The sequence below is a fragment of the Mastigoproctus giganteus genome, chromosome 3 (assembly GCF_048544385.1).
Source record: "Mastigoproctus giganteus isolate SK-2022 chromosome 3, ASM4854438v1, whole genome shotgun sequence".
NCBI lineage: Eukaryota > Metazoa > Arthropoda > Arachnida > Uropygi > Thelyphonidae > Mastigoproctus > Mastigoproctus giganteus.
Genome location: NC_143577.1, coordinates 138,280,266 through 138,300,016, shown reverse-complemented (window position 1 = coordinate 138,300,016; position 19,751 = coordinate 138,280,266). Strand labels below are relative to the sequence as shown.

Below are 19,751 nucleotides of genomic sequence, written 5' to 3'. Positions count from 1 at the left end.
ACAAAAGAAAAACTTTACTGGAAAATTATAATGCTACTTATGTAGCCTGATATTGTAAATACAACAATGGAAGCATTCAGATGAAAAATAGAATGTAAATTTTGGAAGATGACAAAATAATTCAGTACTGGACCCATCCATAAATCACTATAATTTTCAAGAAACCATGTGGCTGACAGGTTTCTTGTGCTTTCACAAAAATCCTATCAGCCACACAATTACAATGAGGATCAGACTCTACACAGAGAGATCAAATTGGATTTCAACTGCTGACTTATAATGTTGGATTTCAACTGATGACACTGTTTCAATAAAGGCAAAAGCCCGTCCATTCTCTTACCCCAAGCACCTTTCTCAAGTCTTGTATAAATATGAAAGTGTCCCTCCCCTGGTAAGAATTACTATCAGAAAATTCTAAATGGGAAGCATTCAAGGAATTAATCATAAATGCTACCAGGTTTTTCATACCAATTAAGAAATACTGTTCAATACATAGACCTAAATGGATGTCAGATGAAATAATGAGACTTGTGGGAGAGAAGAAAAAATGCATGGGATGAATATAATGCATCAGACAAACCAGTCTCTAATTAAGTCACAAAGCAGGTTAAGCAAATGACGGCAGATTACGAGAAATCTTTGTCAAGGGATGCAAAGAAAAACAGAATAGACTTAGAGGCTGTCACAAACATTCTCTCAGGTAGGCCAAGCTGTGCTTGCTACCCATTAATCTGAAGTGCTGATGAAACTGATGTTCAGGTGACACTCAAGCGAAGTGAACATAATTTCGGGAAATTCTGGTCAGTCTGTAATGGCCAAATCCTCTGCTTTCACCGCCACAATGGTGGGACTGTTAGTAACCCTGGTAATAACCCTCATGTTCAAGTCCTGAAATATGTGATCTAGCAGGGAGGTGGCCACGCAGATGCAAACAAATATAAGCAGAAGTGGTGGTGTGGCAGCTACATCACCTGAGGAATGCCACCCCTCTATGTTGCCAGGCAATACAAGGGAGCTGATGACTCTCATCAACAAGTGCAATACCACTGGTTTACTTATTGAAGGATTGAAGTGGCAGAACCCTTGTTTAGTTTGCAAAGCAAAGCTTCAGCAATCTCAGCCATCTTTTCAATCATGTAGTATGATTGATGTGTTTTGAGTTATGATGGATATCATAGCAAGACTCGATATTACTTACATTTTGAGGGTATGTGGCTGTAAAACGCTGTTTCCATCTGGCCGCTAAATAGTCCATGGACCGTACCTATTTGCAAATATCTAGGAGGCGTCTGGAACAGCTAGAATATAAACTTGCTGCCACTACTCTGCCAGATAGTGACTGGAGGGATTCTGAGCAGTGTGTATAGTGGAGATGAGGGATATTGTCGATGATATATATGTCAAAAAGCTGAGTATATTCTTCCCTAAAATTTAGTTAATTCATATAGAATGTCAGGGTCATCTTTTCTTACTACTGAATACATCATGAATTGTCAAAATAACAGTGGTGTCAGTTCTAATCTCAATGATGTCCATTTTTAGTTACAGTCTGCCGAAACACATTTATTTTTCTGACAGAATCCCAGTTATCAGTTGATTAAGCGACTACTCACCTCAGCTGAAATAATTATTTTCTGTATGATTCCTTTTGTTTCAAAAGTGATACATTTGAAGTGATATACATTTGAAAATACATATTAGCATTAGTAGAGGCATATGATGCAAGAAAGCAAGCTTATGCAGCATCAGCCAGAAAAAAAAAAAAAAAACTTCCACTTCACCCCTCCGTTCGTTCGAAATACTTGTCTTGCTGAGCCTTAAATTTTTGTAGGCTATCAACTTCCACAACAAGGGATGGAAGTCTGTCCCACCAACCAACTACACTGGCTAAAGACAAATTTCCGGACATCTATCCTACATCTGTCTTTCCTCAATTTGAATTTATGCCCTCTCAGGTGATTATTCTGAGCAAGAGGCAGAATCCCATCAGCAATGAGCATGCTCAAACTATTCAAGGCTTTATACACCTCGCCGGTGCCTAGTCTCCAGACAGTGGTGTCAGTTCTAATCTCAATGATGTCCATTTCCACTACTCATCTCAGTTCAAATAATTATTTTCTGTATGATTCCTTTTGTTTCAAAAGTGATACATTTGAAGTGATATACATTTGAAAATACATATGTTCTGATAGTCCCTGACAGAGAGTTAGTGATTTAGAATCTCCACTTTTCGATCTTAGCATTAGCATTAGTAGCTGCATATGATGCAAGACAGCAAGCTTAAATAGCATCAGCCAATAAAAAAACATAAAAAAATCCCTTCCCATTTCACCCATCCATTCACTCCAAATGTTTGTACAGTTCTGCCTTGAAGTCATTTAAGTTACTGACCTCCAATACAACAGATGGAAGTCTGTTCCAACTATCAACCACCCACTGGCTAAAGGTAAATTTATGCATATCTATTCTACAATCATCTTTTCTCAATTTGAATTTCTGTCTCGTCAGATGAGTGATCTGAGCAAGAGGAAGAAGCCCATCAGCATTGAGTTTGCTCAAACCATTCGAGGCCCTATACACCTCAATTAGATTACATCAGAGGTACCTAGTCACCAGACGCTACAATTTGCAAAACTTAAGCCTTTCTTGGTAAGAGCCTTTGTTCCACTTGTCAATCTTGTCCAAGCAGCTCTACATCCTTCCTAAAATGAGGCATCCAAACCTGTACGCAGTACTCAAGGTGTGCCTTATACAAAGGGATAATCACCTCCTTGTCTCTGCAAGAAAAATTCCTATATATCATGGACAAAACTCCATGACCTGCTCTGGTAGCCATCTGCACAGTTCATATATGACTGCACATTTACCCCCCCAGGTCTTTTTCATTCTCCACTTCCCTGTTTGTTGTATCACACAGTTGATACATTTCTCTTGGGTTACTGCTACCCATATGCAGTAATTTGCATTTGTCAATGTTAAACTTCATTTGCCACTTCTCAGCCCATCAGCCTAACTTTTCTAGATCCTGTTGCAGTAGCATACTGTCTTTAGTCATTAACAACCTTGCCATCCTTTGTATCATCTGCAAATTTGGAAATTAAGCCTGATATACCTTCATCAATATCACTGATAAATACACAAAACAACATGGCCCAGCACCGAAACCTGGGGGACTCCACTAATGACATTAGTTCACATAGAGCATGGTCCATTTATTAAAACTCTCTGCCATCTCCCACTCAACCATCCCTTTATCAATTGCAGGAACTTGCCCTTAATGCCATACCACTCCAATTTGTACAGCAGTCTTCCATGCACAACAGTATCAAAAGCTTTCCTGAAATCCAAGTATATGACATAAAAATTATTTTTTGCATCCAATTCCTTTGTGACCACATCGTAGTATCCAATCAAATTGGTCAGACAAGATTTTCCCTTAACATTTGTTATTTGTTTTTTTTTGTTTTTTTAAGGAGCATTAGAAACTAGGGCCATATTGCTCAGGGATATGCAGTGGTCATTCCCTGACCTTTCGCATCCTCCATATTTGGTGGTCATGGGCTCGAACCCCGGTCTAATCAAGAAGCGTGTGCTACGAACTGCGGCTCCTGCCCACCTGGCTATGGAGGCATCTTTCCCTTAACAAACCAATGCTGTGTCTGAACTATTACTGCAGTCTTGTCTAGGTGATCCTGTACCACCTCTTTAACCAGTGAATCCATTATTTTCCCTGGAACAGAAGTTAAACTAACAGGTCTATAATTATTTGTCACCCTTTGAACCCCCTTTGTGAATTGGGGATACATTTGCAACCCCTGACTCTAAGCACGCTCCCATAATTATGGCTAAGCACTTGCTTACTTCCCTCGCTGCCGTGTTCAATATAATTGAATAGATTCCATCTGCCCCAGGTGTCTTTCAGCAATTTATCCTCCACTTTTCTCTTTGTTATTACAAATGCATTTAGCTCCCTGTTAAGAGTTTAGTAAACTTCTGCCCTCTCCTTCCTTACAGAATTCCTCGTGTATGAATGTAGATGTAAAATACTCATTCGGTTCATCAACTACTTGAGCAGGATCATCAATAGTTGAACCATCCCCTTCCTTCTAGAGTTTACATAAGTAAAGAACTCTTTGCTGTTTTTGTTTGCATCCGTTGCCAAAGATTTCTCATAATCTGCCTTTACCTGCCTAACCTCCTTTGTGACTTGATTACAGACTAGCTTATATCGGCCATAGGCTTCTAGGTTGACTGATAATTTATATGCAAGCCATGAATTTTTCTTTTCTGCTACGAGCTTTATTAATTCATCTGACATCCATTTAGGCCTGAACCTTGAACCGTATTTCTTAGTTGGAATGAAAAGCCTACTAGCCTCCAAGATTAAGTCCAAGAAGGGTTCCCACTTAGAATTCTCCATTAGTAATGATCAGTTTATTCCACTGTATAGAATTTAAAAACTGTCTGAGACCACTTTAGTCATATTTACGAAAACCCTTTCCTTTAAACTTGATGGTAGTTATAAATTCCACATCATTACATTGTGATCACTGTCACCTAGTGGTTCCCTTATCTGCAAATTCTTTATGCATGAATACTCACGGCTGATAATCAAATCAAGAGAATTACTCCCTCTGGATGCCCTTCGAACGTGTTGCTGTAGAAAACAATCCGCCAATAAATCCACAAAATTCTTGCTAGCATGCAAGTGACCAACTCCCAAGTTACAGTTAATATCGGGAAAGTTAAAATCTCCCATTAAAAGACATTCTGATTTACTGGCATACTCTATTTCTCTGTACAACTGTCCATTGTACCATCAGAGCCTATAACACACTCCTACTCTCATTTTCCCTTTCCCAGTCATACCAACCAGACTCAACATTACACTGTCCACCCATGTCAACTGGATGCATTTCCTTAGATTTTATGTGTTTCTTAACTAACAGTATAACCTCTCTTTCCTTCCTACTCTGTGCATCCTTTTTGTACACAGTGTACTCCCCAAATTCCAATTCTGCACTGCTTATATCTGTGTGACACCATGTCTCTGATATCCCAACAATATCTGCCTTTGATGTCTTGATCAGCACTTCAAATTTATCAAATTTATTTAGTATACTTCCACCATTGGTGTACATGCAAGTATACATGCACTTGTCCTTACTCTTAGTTACCCGAACACAGCCCATGTATTTACTTGTTCCATGATGACTCCCAGCAACTTTTCCCCACTAACGCTGGTAGTCCCTAAGGTTTTCCTCTTGTATATTAATAACCTTCTTCCATCGACCAGAAATCCCATCCACAGTTTTTCTGATGATGGCAAATTGCATTCCATCTTCCAGTATGAGAAACCTTACCATGCACTAACAGCTTCAACTTCTCAAATATCCACAACTAATTTCTTAAATGCTGAACTCCAGGTAATTCTCTAGTGGGGCAAAAGATAACTTAGTTAGTTTCAATCCTTCTAACACTCAGTCCTGCCTTTATATCCCGCCAAAAAATTCTTCTGCTTATATGTTCATCTTTGATCACACTCTGATTTCTAGGCAAGATCATATATTTCTGTTGGGGACTACCCTGACCTCTAATGTCTCTTGAGAGCAAAATTCTATTTCGCTCACAAGAGACACTGTTTTGGAAGAGAGAATAGAACATCTTTTTGCTGTTCAACTTCAAACTCACAGAACCAACTTTTTTTTTTCTTCTTCATTTATTCCTTCAACTTTAGTTTTCTGGAACAAGCTTCCTTTATATTTCCATCAGAAGTTCAAATCTAATGTTAACAAGTATCTTCTTCTTTCATCTTCTCAATCCCTGCAATCACTGAACAATACTAGGTAATACAGGTTCAAATAGCTCTCGTGTTTGGGGTTTACATAAAAAAAAAAAAAAAACTTATGTAAACACTAAAAGAAAAGGGATTATCTGACCAATCTGATTGGATTCTATGATGTAGTCACAGAGGAACTGGATACAAAAAATAAATTTGATATCATATACTTGGAATTTAGGAAACCTTTTGTTTTTACTGTTCCACATGGAAGACTACTATACAAATTGGAGCAGTATGGCATTAAGACAAGTTGCTGCTTTGGATAAAGGGATGGTTGAGTGAGAGAAGACAGAGAGTGGTAATCAATGGACACTGCTCTATGTGGACTAATGTTATTAGTGGAAGTCCCCAGGGTTCAGTGTTGGGTCCATTGTTGTTTTCTGTATTTATTAATGATACTGATGAAGGCATATCAGGCTTAAAATCAAAGTTTGCAGATGATACAAAGGTTGGCAGGGATTTTAATGACACTAATGACAGTATGCTATTGCAACAGGATCTAGAAAAGTTGAGCAGATGGGCTGAGAGGTGGCAACTGAAGTTTATTGACAAATGTAAAGTACTGCATATGGGAAGCAGTAACCCCAGACTAATGTATCAACTGTGTGGTACTACACTGACAGGTATAGAGTGAAAAGGACCTGGGGACAATTATGCAGGCAGATATGAAGTTTTCTGAGCAGTGCAGATGGTCTGCAAGAGTAGCCCATGGTGTCTTCTCAATGATATACAGGAATTTTTCTAGCAGGGATAAGGAGGTGATTATCCCATTGTATTAGGCAATGGTCAGGCCATACCTTGAGTACTGTATACGTCTTAAGTTTTGAAAATTACAGTGTCTGGAGACTAGCCACCTGTGAGGTAATCTGATTGAGGTGTATAAAGTCTTGAATGGTTTGAGCATGCCCAATGCTGATGAGATTCTTCCTTTTTCCCAGAATAATTGCCTGAGAGGGCATAAATTCAAATTTGGAAAGACAGTTGTAGGATAGATGTGCGGAAGTTTGCCTTTAGCCAGCGGGTGGTTGATTGCTGGAACAAACTTCCATCATAGTAGAAGCTGATAGCTTAAACAGATTCAAGGCAAAACTAGACAAACATTTCAAGTGGGAGGATGAGTGAAGTGAGATTTGATTTGATTTGATTTGATTTTTTATGGCGCATCGGCAGCTAAGACCATAATGCGCCAATGTGAAGTGAGAAGGGTGGGGTGTGTGTGTGTGTGTGTGTGTGTGTGTGTGTGTGTGTGTGTGTGTGTGTGTGTGTGTGTGTGTGTGTGTGTGTTTTTTGGCTGATGCTATATAAGCTTGCTTTCTTGCATCATGTGCCCTTGCTAATGCTAATACCCAAACAGGATGTACAGATAACTTCAAAGCAAGATATCCCCTTCCTTGTAGAGTTTACATAAAAAAAGAACTCTGTTGTTTTTCTTTGCATCGTTTGCCAAAGATTTCTCGTAATCTGCCTTCGCCTGCCTAACCTCCTTTGTGACTTGGTTACAGACCGGCTTATATCTATCATAGGCTTCCGTGTTTTCTGTAAATTTATATAGTATGAATCAGAGCTGTAATACTCAATATGTTCTACATTGATAATAATATTAGTAAAATAATAAGAGGAGTTTACCTCAATATAGTACGTAGAACACTACCGTATGATACCCTCCAGAAATTAAAATGGAAAACTGAAAAAAATCGACAACTTACCGGTACATTAGAGTAAAATATAAATAATTGAATAATCAATTTAACACAATTCAAATCAATTTAAAACAATTAAAAATCAAATTAACGCAATTAAAAGAATCTAACGAAAATATTCAAAACAATTTTCCTTCCTGAAGCTGACAACGCTTTTCGACTGTAGGTCGTGATCACAGGAATGAAAATTACCGAATCGGGCTAAACCTGAAACTTATATAGTGACTATTTGTCTTTGCACATGTGAGAAAAGGTCCATGCATCGGAGATCAAATATGGCCACCGAACATTAACACAATTCTCGTGTAATTTAATTTCAATGGTTTCTGCAATTAAGAGTCGCGTATAATTATGTTGAACGTTAAGTATTTTGGCCTCGTTAAATAAAAAAAGTATGTTTTTCATTAATGGCATGAAAGCCTAATTCTGAAGCTGCTGAATGAGAAGCATGAACTGAGGCTTCATGTTGATTTACACGAATATTAAGAGAAAATTGCGTAGAACCTTGGTAAGACGAGTCGCAATCACCGCAACAAATGTTGTATACCAGATCATTAATTTGTGTTGCGAACGTGGAAAGAACCGAGCAATTGTTCAATATAGTGTGTAACTTCCGTATTGGCCTAGCTACAATTTTAAATTCGGTATCTTTAAAGAATCTGTTAAGCTGTTTGTGTCACTGTTCAACATATGGGACAGAAATAAAGTATTTTTTGATATTACTATTGTTGATTTGTGTAGTATTTTGTATCCTATCCTTAGCCTGTACCCTAATTCGGTTTATAGTGGTAATGGAATAACCCCTGTTTAAGAATCTGCTAGTTAATATTTGTATTTCTGAGTCCAAAGCAGATTCCGTCGTTGAATATTTATAGGCATTTAGAAATTGATTAAAGATAATCGATCTTTTGTAGGTGTATGGGTGATAGCTATTATAATGTAGAAGCATACCGGTGTTTGTAGGTTTTCGTTAGATGCTAAATTGTATTTTATTCGAGTCCCGGGTAAGCGTGAAATTTAGAAAGTTAAATGACTTTGTATTCGTATCCTCCCTTTCCAATGTAAATTTGAGTCTAGAGTGAATATTATTAAATGAATGTAAAATGTCTTGGATAGTACTACTATAGGTAATAACTAGAACATCGTCTAAATACCTCCCATAGTATGTGATACGGGGTCGAAAAGGTGTCAAATGTATATGCTCAATCATTGAGAGATAGATCTCTGACATTAACCCCATAAGGCTCATACCCATTGGTAATCCAAAAATTTGTTTGTACACCTTGTCTCAAAAGGTGATGTAGTTGGCCTCAACTAACAGTTTAATTAAGTGAAAAATTTCCGTAATAGATAGCTTCGTATAATTAATCGGTGTCGAGTTTTTATTTAACATATTCCAAATAATATCTAATATGTATTCAACGTTTACATTCGTATATAACGAGGTAACATCTAGTGAGAATAAATTGTCATTGTCGCCGAGTCTACAGTCTTTAAGATTATTAAATAATGTAACGTAGTTCTTAATCCCAAATTTTATTACCTGTCTAAAGGGTTTTATAATGCTATATACATGTGTGGCTAAGGATGAAAATGCAGAGTTCCTGTAGGAAACAATAGGTCGAATAGAAAATCCAGTCTTGTGTAATTTTACCTGACTGAAAAGTGCAGGAATATTGTATGTTCTGGACTTCAATTCTTCAATTACTGAACCATAGTAATGTAGTCGTTTTTTCGATACATGGTTAACGTTTTATTGTATTCGGTTTATTGAAAATAAACCGAATTAGGGTACAGGCTAAGGATAGGATACAAAATACTACACCAATCAACAATAGTAATATCAAAAAATACTTTATTTCTGTCCCATATGTTGAACAGTGGCACAAACAGCTTAACAGATTCTTTAAAGATACCGAATTTAAAATTGTAGCTAGGCCAATATGGAAGTTACACACTATACTGAACAATTGCTCAAATCTTTCCGCATTCGCAACACAAATTAATGATCTGGTATACAACATTTCTTGCGGTGATTGCGATTCATCTTACCAAGGTTCGACGCGATTTTCTCTTAATATTCGTATAAATCAACATGAAGCCTCAGTTCGTGCTTCTCGTTCAGCAGCATAGAATTAGCCTTTCATGCCATTAACGAAAAACATACATTTTTATTTAACGAGGCCAAAATACTTAACGTTCAACGTAATTATATGCGACTATTAATTGCAAAAACCGTTGAAATTAAATTACATGAGAATTCTGTTAATGTTCGGTGGCCATATTTTATCTCCGATGTGTGGACCTTTTCGAAGAATAATCACTATTTAAGTTTCAGGTTTAACCCGATTCGGTAATTTTCATTCCTGTGATCACGATATACGGTCGAAAAGCGTTGTCAGCTCCAGGAAGGAAAATCGTTTTGAATATTTTCGTTAGATTCTTTTAATTGAGTTAATTTGATTTTTAATTGTTTTAAATGGATTTGAATTGTAAGTTACCAGTAAGTTGTCGATTTTTTCGGTTTTCCGTTTTAATTTCTGGAGGGTATCATACGGAAGTGTTCTATATACTATATTAAGGTAAACTCCTCTTATTATTTTACTAATATTATTTTACTAATGTAAATTTATATGTATCCCATGCATTTTTCTTCTCTGTCACATGTCTAATTAGTTCATCTGACATCCATTTAGGCCTAAATCTTGAACAATTTTCTTTGTTGGTATGAAAAGCCTAGTAGCTTCCAAGATTATTTCTTTGAATGCTACCCATTTTGAATTTGCTGTTGGTAACATCATCAGTTGGTCCTATTGTATAGTATTTAAATACTGTCTCAGAGCACTGTAGTCACCTTTCTGAAAGCAAAAACCTTTACCTGGTAGTTAGTTTGGTTTGGTTTGAATTTTATTGGTGCATTAGCAACTAAGGCTATAATGAGCCAAAACCAGGTCATATATACAAAGGTTGTTAAGCATTCAGTGACCTAATTAGTTAGGCACCATGTCAAGATATATAATAACATAAATATAAAAAGTATAAAAGTAAAACATATATCAACAAAGAAATAACAATAAAAGGTAAATTTTAAATATGAGTAAAAAAGTTTACCGATTTTAGTAGCTGAAGACAGCAGACACATGGTCATTGTCGGATAAAATCTGACTGAGTGTATAAGGCTCAGCCAGAGTATTGTTATTATTACCATTAGTCATATAGTGCAAGGAAGCCTGAAACATATGCTGCACCAGCCAAAAAAAAAAAAAAAAAAAAAAAAAAAAAATCTGAATTAACCTGAGAGAGAGAGAGAGAGAGAGAGAGAGAGAGAGAGAGAGAGAGAGAGAGAAATAGGAGGGAATCACCAAGAAAGAGAAGAATGATGATATCCGGCTCAGGACCCTAGGTGTGCCAAGCCTATACTCACCAGATGTGAGCCCCCTGGGGTAATGACTAAAGGCGGAAAATAAAAATCACATTCGCGTCTAAAACGTGGAAAACGGTTAAAATGTGAAAAATACTTAAAATGGTGCCACAGTTCTCACACATAGGACAGTCATCTGCCCTTAGCAGAAATGCATGTGTAAAATTGACTGTGTTCTATGCAGAGGCGAGCTAGAACAACTTCCTCTCCGCGGTTCCTGCACAGACTAGACTGCCAGTGTCGGAGTACAGGCTTTATCTGTTAGAGCTTGTTTGTGACTTGCTCATGCCAAGATTGTTGCCACTGGGACAGTAATTTAGCATGTATTAGCTGCCTGTAGTCTGTATAGGGGACTAACAGGCCCCTATACAGACTACTATCTGGCCGCAGCATCTGCCAGTTCATTTCCCCTGATCCCAATGTGGCTTGGAATCCAGTAGAAATGAATGTCGAAAAAGCATTTAGACAGAGAGTGTAGAGTCTGCTGAATCTGGGTCACAACTGGATGAGGATTATACCTCATCCCCGATAAAGCCTGCAGTGTACTTAAAGAGTCAGTGTACACCATACATTTTTGATACCTATGGGTTTTAATGTGGTCCAAGGCTAACTCTATAGCACACAACTCAGCTGTATATATGCTGCATTCGTGGAGAACCTTTCCAGATATAGAACGACCTGGAAAGATAGCAGCAGATCCGACAGACAACTATGACTTTGAGCCAGTGAAGACAGGAAAGAAGTCAGAATATTCGGCTTGGTGGGCAGCATAGATTTGTTTGTAGACAGAAGGTGGAGTTATGGACTTGCCCCAAGTTTTAATGGAGAAGTTGCATGATGGTAAGCAAGCATGCCAGGGTGGAAGTGGTGGCCTTGATGACTGGGCAACATTGTCTACCGTGATGTCGAGCTCTCTGAGCAGCTCTTGGACATGGATACCAAAAGGTCGGTTGGCAGTATGGCGAGTGTTATATAGGTTTTCCCATCGTTGCTTAAAAATGGATTTCCATGTAGGGTGGCAGGGATTTTAATTTAAAGGTATATTTTAAAGACAATTGCTTTCATTGGAATAATGGTGGTTCAGCTTTAACATATAAACTCTGGACATGGGATGTTCTAAATGCTCCAGTAGCAATACGGATGGCTTTGTGGTGAACAGGGTCCAGCCACCTAAGTACGCTGTTTCTAGCTGATGCATACACTTGGGACCCATAGTCTAGTTTAGACCAGACAAGCGCACAATAGAGGCTCAGTAGAGTGGAGTCTGCTCCCCTTTTATTAGAGGAGATAGCATGTAGGAAGTTCAACCCTCTTGTGCACTTTGTCCTCAGTTGAGAAATATATGGTAAAAATGTCAACTTATTATCGAAAATGAGCCCCAAGAATTTTGTCTTGGGTGCTATTAGAATGATGTCTTGTTCGAGTTTAAGTTCTGGTTCAGGATGGTTCTGTTTGTGACAAAAGTGTATGCAGACAGTCTTCTGTGGCATGAACCTAAAACCATTTGCCACTGCCCAAGAGTTGATGTGGTCAATGGCATGTTGCAATTGTCTTTCAATGAGCCCCATATTGCATGACTGCAAAAAGATGCTAAAGTCATTTCCAAAGAGGGCACTGTTTATAGTTGGAGGAAGTTGTTCAGTTATAGAGTTAAGTTTGATAGCAAAAAGCATAACACTTAAAACTGATCCTTGTGGAGCACCCTCTTCTTGGCAGAATGGCCGGAAATAGGTGGATTGTACACGAACTTGGAAAGACCAGTCTGCAAGGAAGTTTTTAATAAAGAGGGCAATGTGTCCCCTAAGACCACAGTTATATATGTCTTTTAAAATTCCATATCTCCAAGCCGTGTTGTACGCTTTTCCATATCAAAGAAAACCGACACCTGGTGCTCGCGTTTCATGAAAGCATCACGTATAGATGTTTACAAGGGGATTAAATGGTCAAGTGTTGACCTGTTCCTTCAGAAGCCACATTGTATCTTGGAAAGGAGGTTGTTAGCTTCTAAATACCACAAAAGATGAGCATTGACCATTCTTTCCAGGATCTTGAACAAGCAGCTCATCAAAGCATTAGGATGGTAATTTTTTGGTAATTTTGGATTCTTCCCTGGTTTTGGAAAGGGAAGGATGGTTGCCATATGCTATGAGTCCGGAAATGTCTCTTCAATATAGATTCTATTATAGAGAGCAAACGATCCATGGATTCCGATGATAGGTGTTTAATCATCTCATAATGGATGTCATCTGGCCCAACGGCACTCACTTTGGATAGTGAGAATGGTGCTTTCAGCTCCCACTGTGTAAAGGGCTGATTGTATTCCTCGCAACTGTTAGAGAACAGCTTCAGGTGACGTTTTTCTGATTTTTGTTTGAGTGCAAGGAACTCTGGGGGTACGATGTTTCTGAAGACACTTTAGTAAAATCTCCCCCGAGAGTATTTGCAATTGCAGTTAGATCTGCAATTGTACATCCATTTTGTTCCAGGATTGATGAAGGGAGTGTGGTGTATTTGCCCTTCATTTTCTGAACTTTGTCCCAGATGGCTTTGGGATTGGCAGCCTGTGAAAGGAAAAATGAAAATCTAATCAAAGATTCCTTTTGGCTCTGATATGCCGTGCTTTGGCACATGCATGTTTGAAGACTATTAAATTATCTGTGGTGGGGTAACGACGAAATATTCCCCATGCTTTTTTTGAGCCTTCCTAGCTGCTGTGCATTTTCCATTCCACCATGGTTTTGAAAAATGTGAAAGCAGGATGATGTCCTTGGAACTGCAACTGCCACTGCCTGGACCATACTTTCTGTGATGTGCTTTACTGACTCATTAATTGGCTTCTGGTTGACTGTAGTGGTATTGAACATTGCCAGATGACGAAAGGCATTCCAGTCAGCGTGATTGATCTTCCAACGTGGTATTCTCGACTGGTGACATTGCCTCCCATTAAAAATGGTGGATAACACAGGGAAGTGATCACTACCATAAAGGTTTTCTTCAACCTACCATGTACTCAGAGGTAGGAGGGAAGCAGAACAGATGGAAAGATCAATGGCAGTAAATGTAAGGGTAGCCGTGTGAAAAAAGGTGTTAGATCCTACATTTAGAAGGGCCATCAAGCAATCGCTCAATAATGCGACATCTTCTATTTATGTCAGAACTACCCCAAGGATAATATGTCCATTGAAATCCCCTAATAATAGAAAACAGGTTAGAAATTACTTAATGAGATCATCAAAGTTTGCATGGGTGGTGTCATTCCCAGGTGGCAAATAAATGGAGCAAATAGTTCAAAGGAACCCTACCGTAAGACGAACCGCTACGGGCTCTAGATTAGTGGTGAGAAGCATAACTTGAAAGGGGGTGTCGGTACCTACAATAACAGTGACTCCTCCATGGGCAGGTCCATCTCCAGCTCTGTCTCTGCGAATAACTGAGCAATTACGTAAGTAAGGGTCCTCATTTTCCTTTAAATACATCTCCTGTAAGCAAAAGCAAGTTGGTTTATGCTTACTTAGGAGAGCCTTGATGTAATTTCTATATCTACGAAATCCACAGTAATTCCATTGTAGAAATTTAAATGTACCCATTATTTAGATTTATTGGGTCCATCTGGTGGCTTCTGAAGGGCTGAGAGCTTCGTTTTCTCAGTCCTGGGTTATCTCCCTTTGGAAAGACTGGACATTGGCCTGTATCCATTTCTTCTTCTTCTTCTTCTTTCGCAAAGAGTTCCAGGACAGACTCATCCTGTACCTCCTTATCTTCAACAATCATTGTCTCTTGGATTGTAGATGGCTGTTCCCCTTTCTTCGTAGTTTCTTTAGCACTGTATTTTGGAAGTGGTGGAGCACTAGAAGGTACGGATATAGGAGTGGCGGCTGACTGTGATTTTTTTGTGTGGGCTTTTGGGAACTTAATAAATAGTGCACAATGGGGGTAAATGACTCCCTTGGTGGAATAGCCATATCAGTCTGAGTACTGATTGTACTTTTCCCAGAAGCTTTCTGGGAGTATGAGGGCTTGGCGCTATTTATAGGTTGGATGCGTTCCATCTTTCCACCGCTAGCATGCTTGACAGTATGCAGGGTGTTCTCCTTGGCAGTTAGTACAACTTGGCTTAGAAGCTAAACATTCCTTGCTCTCATGGTCTTTAGCACCACAGCAAGTACAGGCAGGGGTGCCACAACAAGCTGTTTGAGAGTGGCCATACTTTTGGCATTTAAGACACCTCATTGGGTTCGGAATATAAATTCTCACTGGGCAGTTTAAATAGCCTGCCTTTGTGGAACTTGGAGGCCGTGGAATGTTGAACATTAGGATGAGAACTCGAGTAGGGAAGAAATTCCCATCCTTCCGCATCGATATTCTTATGCCAGCCGTCACTCCTTGGTCAGAACAGATCTCTTCTTCAGAAACACGAAGAAGGTCCCACTCTGATATGACACTGCATGAAAAATTCAAGGTTTTATGGGGAGTAATAATGATGTGGCTTTCAGTAGTTGCTGTGCATGTTTTTGGCTTGCAGCCTCAACTAAAATGTCTCCGGAACGTAGCTTTTTGACAGATGGACAGATTTTGGAAATCCTGTCAACCCTTCTAATCCTTTCTGGATGAAGAAGGGTGACATTTTCCCGAGTACCTACTCTTTGGTGGAATGGAGCATGAGGAAAAGTGGTGTCACAGATGGTGGTCTATCTTCAGTTCTGGGCCTTTTTGAGGTGCAGTTATCGGTATCTTCCAATCGGTTAGGGAGGGGCCTTGTTGGGGCCCCAGAAAAATTGGATTTAAATTACTCATATGAGTAAGATAAAAATTTCCAATGGCCTAAATACCTCACCCACCATGGAGCCCTACGAGGGGATGCCCACTCATGAAATAGCAGGTACTGCATACATAAATGGGATGCCAAGTTCGATTAAGAGCACTATACCCATGTTTCCAATTAGCTTTATCCCATCCCAGGACCAAAGGGAGGGAGACTTATTGGAACGCAGTTGATCCAAGCAGTAAAAACCACCCACTGATTGATCCCAGTCGGACCAGTCCGGGACCGCTCATCTTATCAAAGCAAGGGCCAAAGTGGTTTATTAAGGCTGGGCCCCTCAACCACCAGGATCCCCCTTTCCGAGTTTCCACAGGTCACAGCGCAAGGCCGCACACACCGGATTCTGATGATGTAACCCTGGAACCAAGGTGTTAGATCCCAGTGATGCTAATCTGGAAGACCAGCAGCATCACTGGGAGATTCCCTCGCCATGTATAGGTGCCCACGTCGAGGAGGATGGTAGTTACCTCTTTGAGTAATTCCCACTTCAGCGCACCATGATCACTGCCACCTAGTGGTTCCTTTATCTGCAGATTTTTAATGCATGAAGAATCACTACTGATAATCAGGTCAAGAATATTACTCCCTCTAGTTGCCTCCCGAACATGCTGCTGTAGAAAATAATCATCCAATAAATCCACAAAAGCCTTGCTAGTGTGTGAGTGACCAATCCACAAGTTCCATTCAATATCTGGGATATTAAAATCCCCCATTATAAGACTCTCATTTACTGGCACACTCTAGTTCTCTGTATAGCTGTTTATTATACTCATCAGAGCCATACATAACACACTGCTACCCTCAATTTCGCTTTCTCAGTGCTTACTTCTCCATAAACTGACATGACACTGCACTATTCAGCCATGTCGACTGGCTGTAATTCCTTGGATTTTATGTGTTTCTTAACTAATAGCATAACCCATCCTGCCTTTCTATCCTTCCTGTACACATTGTACTCTTCAAATTCCAGTTCGGCATTCCTTATTATTATTATTATTATTAGCTATATGGCGCAAGGAAGCCTGAGGCTTATGCTGCACCAGCCAAAAAAAATTTTCTGAATTACCCCGAGAGAGAGAGAGAGAGAGAGAGAGAGAGAGAGAGAGAAAGAGAGAGAGAGAGAGAAAATAGAAGGGAATCACCAAGAAAGAGAAGAATAATGATATCCAGCTCAGGACCCTGGGTGTGCCAAGCCCATACTCACCAGATGTAAGTCCCTGGAGTTTATATATCTATGTGACACCACATCTCTGATATCCCAACAATATCTACCTTTGATGTTTTGAGCAATACCTCAAATTCATCAAATTTATTTACCAAACTCCTAGCATTGGTGTACACGTAAGTATACATGCACCTGTTCCTATTCTTAGTTACCCTAACACAACCCATTTATTTACTTGTTTCAGAATGACTCCCAGCAGTCTCTGGAATTCCCTGCACCTTATTTTCAAGACTGCTGCTCATTCCAATAGAAGCAGTGCAAGAATCACTTCCACCTCTGCCAGCGGCTACTATTAATCTATTAGTCCATGTATCACCTCCCCCACCAAGCTAGCAGTATTCCGATCCACCTAACACTGCCACCATAGTATCAGCAAATATTCTTGCACCCTTTCTATTTAAGTGTATCCCATCCCTGTAGAAGCAGTCTCTCCAGTTAACAAGCACAAATCAGGCTGAGAAAACTTCTACCCCCTTGAGTCTTGCACAATCTCTCCAGTGTCAAATTGATTGACATGGCTCTCATTATATACTCCCTTCTATTGTGCCTGGGCAGAATTGTAGCCACTTTTTTTCAACACTGACCTGTACTTGTTAAGTAATTCTGGCGGTCTCCTACTCTTAATATCATTACTGCCAACATGTACAACAATATCACCTTTTGTGCCCTTAAAAGTTGATATCTGCTCTACAACATCATCAACTTTTGCCCCTAGCAGCCATACCCTTGTTCAGTTCCAGATATTCTTTTTGCACAATATGTTCCCCATTTCCCTAACAATAGAGTCACTGACCACAACTAGTTCCTTTGGACCAGTGCATTCTGCCTTGGGGGTTGTCACTGTGTTATGAGATGTTCAAGTAAAAGTTCTGGCATTGATGTGGGCAACTGAGAGCTCAATAGGCCCCTCAATTTAAATCCTTCAAGGGCATGCACCCTGTCCTTCAAGCTCTCATATGGGCCCATAACAATGCTGAGTTGCTACCTGATTTCCTCACTCCCCTTACATTATTCACACACAATGACCCACCTAACAATATCAATACCCATGACATTATCATGTCCCATTCCTGGGTGCCTCCACAAACATCAAACAAGTAGTACATTTCAAAAGGCTGTGATCCAGAGGACAACCCCCCCCCCCCTCAGTTCTTCCCTGAGCAACAGCTCCTTCATTAGCTTGAGACTTTTGCTTTGCTGCTGAGATCTGAGTAATGATTTCGATTCAATTTCAAATAAAATTTCAATTTCAACACAAAATATAACCCTAAACTTATATCCCAATGTAGTTATAACACTATATATAGGGTGTACATAAATTAGTTGGGCAACATAAATGTTTTATTATGCATAGGTATACAGCCAAACATAAGAGTACACATGCTTATAAGATAGGGAAACACATAAAGTTTACCTTTTTCACAAATGTCCGATGTGGCTGCCCTTCGTTACTCTGCAAATGTCCAATCGGTAAATCAATTCTTGCCATATGTTTCTGAGCATGTTCACATCAATCAAACCAAGTGCAGTGCAGATTCGTGATTTCAATTCAGGAATGGATGTCAAAAGCGGCGGACTGTAAACCTGATCTTTCACAAAACCCCATACACTGAAATCTAGAGGTGAAGGTCTAGTGATCGTGGTGGGCATGGAATAACACCTAAGCAACCAATCCAAACTGGGACTTCAGCACTGAGGTAAGAAGTAACCATTGTGTGGAAGTGACAGGGTGCGCCATCTTGTTGGAAAATGAAACCTCCAAGCATTGTTTCCTTCAGGATTGGCATAAGGTAAATCTCGAGCATGTCCAGTTTACGGGAATCGTATATACCCATAACAGTTTTTTTCAGCAAAGAAGAATGGCCAAAAACCTTAGAACAACTTACGGCAGAAATCACGTTTCTTGGGAGTATCCCTTTCATGGTATAAATGTGGCATGAGGATTTTCTGATCCCCAAAGACTGACATTATTCTGCCCAGACATGAAAGTAGGGAGTATATGATGAGAGCCTTGTCGATCAATTCGGCCCAGGAAAGATTGCGCGAGGCTCAAGGGGTAGAATTTTTTTCAGCCTGGTCTGTACTTGTTAACAGGAGAGACTGCTTCTACAGGGATGGGATTCACTTAATTGAAAAGGGTGCAAGAATATTTGCTGATGCTATCGAGGCAGTGTTAGGTGGGTCGGAAAACTGCTAGCTTGAGGGGATACAAGGACTAATAGATTAATAGTAGCCACTGGCAGAGGTGAAAGTGATTTATATAAGTTTATGTATTTATGTAAGTTATTCTTGCACTGCTTCTATTGGAATGAGTAGCAGCCTGGAAAACAAGATGCAGGGTATTTCAGAGACTGCTGGGAGTCATTGTGGTTCAAGTAAACACATGGGTTATGTTAGGGTAGCTAAGAATAGGAACAGGTGCATGTATACTTGCATGTACACCATTGCTAGGAGGTTGGTAAATAAATTTGATGAATTTGAGGTATTGCTCAAAACATCAAAGGCAGATATTGTTGGGATTCCAGAGACGTGGTGTCACACAGATAGAAGGAATGCAGAACTAGAATTTGGGGAGTACAATGTGTACAGGAAGGGAAATAGAGTGGGCCAGTAAATCAGAGAGTCTTACAATGGGGGATTTTAATTTCCCAGATATTGACTGGAATTTGTGAGTTGGTCACTCACACACAAGCAAGGCTTTTGTGGATTTATTGGATGATTGTTTTCTACATCAGCATGTT

General features: G+C 39.5%; 1 protein-coding gene across 1 annotated transcript in view; it reads right to left on the bottom strand.

Moving 5' to 3' along the window:
* Positions 1-19,751, bottom strand: part of LOC150088287 (cubilin-like) — a 1,623,406-nt gene that overhangs the window by 1,417,700 nt on the left and 185,955 nt on the right. The gene's annotated exons all lie outside the window — the stretch shown is intronic.